The sequence below is a fragment of the Cherax quadricarinatus genome, chromosome 61 (genome assembly GCF_038502225.1).
Source record: "Cherax quadricarinatus isolate ZL_2023a chromosome 61, ASM3850222v1, whole genome shotgun sequence".
NCBI lineage: Eukaryota > Metazoa > Arthropoda > Malacostraca > Decapoda > Parastacidae > Cherax > Cherax quadricarinatus.
In genome coordinates, this window is record NC_091352.1 from 14,995,025 (window position 1) to 14,997,894 (window position 2,870).

The following is a 2,870-nucleotide window of genomic DNA, read 5'->3' on the forward strand; positions in this document are numbered from 1 at the left end:
GAACGAAGGCGGGGTAGGGGTCGTCCTCGAAAAGGTTGGAGGGAGGGGGTAAAGGAGGTGTTGTGGGCGAGGGGTTTGGACTTCCAGCAGGCGTGCTTGAGCGTGTTAGATAGGAGTGAATGGAGACAAATGGTATTTGGGACGTATCAGTAATATACCATGAGTACTTTATTTAGTGAAGGGATTCAGGGAAACCGGTTTTATATAACCGGACTTGAGTCCTGGAAATGGGAAGTACAATGCCTGCACTTTGAAGGAGGAGTTTGGGATATTGACAGTTTGGAGGGATATATTGTATAATTTTTATACGTATATACTTCTAAACTGTTGTATTCTGGGCACCTCTGCAAAAACAGTGATTGTGTGTGTGGTGAAAGTGTTGAATGATGATGAAAGTATTTTATTTTTGGGGATTTTCTTTTTGGGTCACCCTGCCTCTGTTGTAGACGGCCGACTTTTTGAAAATAAATAAATAAATAAATAAATAAATATTATATATATATATATATATATATATATATATATATATATATATATATATATATATATATATATATATATATATATATTATATATATATATATTATATATATATATATATATATATATATATATATATATATATATATATATATATATATATATATATATATATATATATATTCCAGAGCCTAATTTTTTGACAAAATGTTATTTTGTATTTTTACGACAAGTACAAGTTTGGAAGTGTTGCAGTTCATGTTTCTCCTGGTTATAGGTAATGAAACTGACCTAGTTCAATTTTGTGCGCTAGAGATTATCTTTTTTTCCTGTTTCAGTTTTCCCTTTCAAGGGAAGTACCCTTGAGGCTGGCGAAGAGCTCTTGTTCCAACTAGAGCTACTCTTTGGGTTTGATATTAGTGGGTTTGGGTTGGATAATCACCTACCTAGTATGGGCCAGTAGGCCTTCTGCAGTGTTGCTCCTTCGTGTTCTTCCCTTCTTAGGATTATAAACAATCCTGAGGCTTTATCATGGTTAATGCTTTTGTTATCGTAATATATTTTAAGAGTATCGTCTTACAGTAGATGGAACCTGTAAGTAAAGATATATTTTTACAGGAAAATAAATGTTAATGGTGAGATGCATTTTCATTTATCATTAGCAGTTACAGTTCTAATCGCAGAATAAAAGGAAAGGAAAAAGGAAGAAAATATAAAAGAAAAATAGAAGAGGAAGAAGAAAGCAAAGAAGAAAAGAAGAAGATTATTGAGGTTTTAATCCTGAGATCCAGCAGCCCAAGATAAGCCAATAAAGACAATTGGAGCTCTTTATTTTCAGTGGGATTCTCTGGTTCTATCACCCAGGATGCCACCCATAAGAGTTGCCTAACACCCTACTAGGTGAAGAGGTAGAGGTGTAAGGAAGCATGCGCAGCTTACCCCGCTAGGTGAGCATGAGCATCAGGTGTAAGGAAGCATGCCCAACCTACCCTGCTAGGTGAGGAGGAGCATCAGGTGTAAGGAAACATGCCCAACTTACCCTGCTAGGTGAGCAGGAGCATCAGGTGTAAGGAAACATGCCCAACTTACCCTGCTAGGTGAGCAGGAGCATCAGGTGTAAGGAAATATGCCCAACTTACCCTGCTAGGTGAGGAGGAGCATCAGGTGTAAGGAAATATGCCCAACTTACCCTGCTAGGTGAGCAGGAGCATCAGGTGTAAGGAAATATGCCCAACTTACCCTGCTAGGTGAGGAGGAGCATCAGGTGTAAGGAAATATGCCCAACTTACCCTGCTAGGTGAGGAGGAGCATCAGGTGTAAGGAAATATGCCCAACTTACCCTGTTAGGTGAGCAGGAGCATCAGGTGTAAGGAAATATGCCCAACTTACCCTGCTAGGTGAGCAGGAGCATCAGGTGTAAGGAAATATGCCCAACTTACCCTGCTAGGTGAGCAGGAGCATCAAGTGTAAGGAAATATGCCCAACTTACCCTGCTAGGTGAGCAGGAGCATCAGGTGTAAGGAAATATGCCCAACTTACCCTGCTAGGTGAGCAGGAGCATCAAGTGTAAGGAAATATGCCCAACTTACCCTGCTAGGTGAGCAGGAGCATCAGGTGTAAGGAAATATGCCCAACTTACCCTGCTAGGTGAGCAGGAGCATCAGGTGTAAGGAAATATGCCCAACTTACCCTGCTAGGTGAGCACGAGCATCAGGTGTAAGGAAACATGCCCAACTTCTGCACCAGCCTCAGGGCACAATCCAGGTTCATTGACTGAGATCCGAAGTTGATACCTTTAAACAACGAACCACAATGTCACGCTCACGACCATCTACAATAACAAGATTAAAACAACAGTTAGTCTCACACACACACGCGCACCCAGTACCGACCAGTGAAGAAGCGGGGCCAGGAGCTATGAATCGACCCCTGCAACCACAACTAGGTGAGTACACACACACACACACACACACACACACACAATCTTAACTAACTCATATAAGACTTAAAAGAAATATTGTCTGGCCTCTCACACTTAAATATGACGAAACAGATGGCAGCAGTAACTTCCCCAGCATCATAAGGTGTATTATTTTAATGTGCTGCAATGAGAGAGAGAGAGAGAGAGAGAGAGAGAGAGAGAGAGAGACACAGAGAGAGACAGAGCGAGACAGAGGGAGAGAGAGTATAAATAATGAATTATGAAGTCTCTCTCTGAATATTTCATTCAGTGTGTCTTATTCACCAGTATAGGCTGCCGAAATTATTATACAAAGCAAATTTACTCTGCTGGCAGCAACAAGTGCGCTTATAGGCTGAGAGCTGCAAGACACAGGAGCCTTAACAGCCAATCAGGATACACGTTTACCTTTCCACTAAATCAGAACTAG

The 2,870-nt window shown here is 40.9% G+C and overlaps 1 long non-coding RNA gene across 1 annotated transcript in view; it reads right to left on the reverse strand.

Moving 5' to 3' along the window:
• Positions 1 to 2,310, reverse strand: part of LOC128699250 (uncharacterized) — a 6,522-nt gene extending 4,212 nt beyond the window's left edge. The window contains exons 1-2 of the long non-coding RNA XR_008408571.1: positions 2,170 to 2,310; positions 927 to 1,072 (exon numbers count right to left, since the gene is read on the reverse strand). This is a non-coding gene — a long non-coding RNA (uncharacterized lncRNA). The remainder of the gene's footprint in view (positions 1 to 926; positions 1,073 to 2,169) is intronic.
• Positions 2,311 to 2,870: the final 560 nt, after the last annotated feature.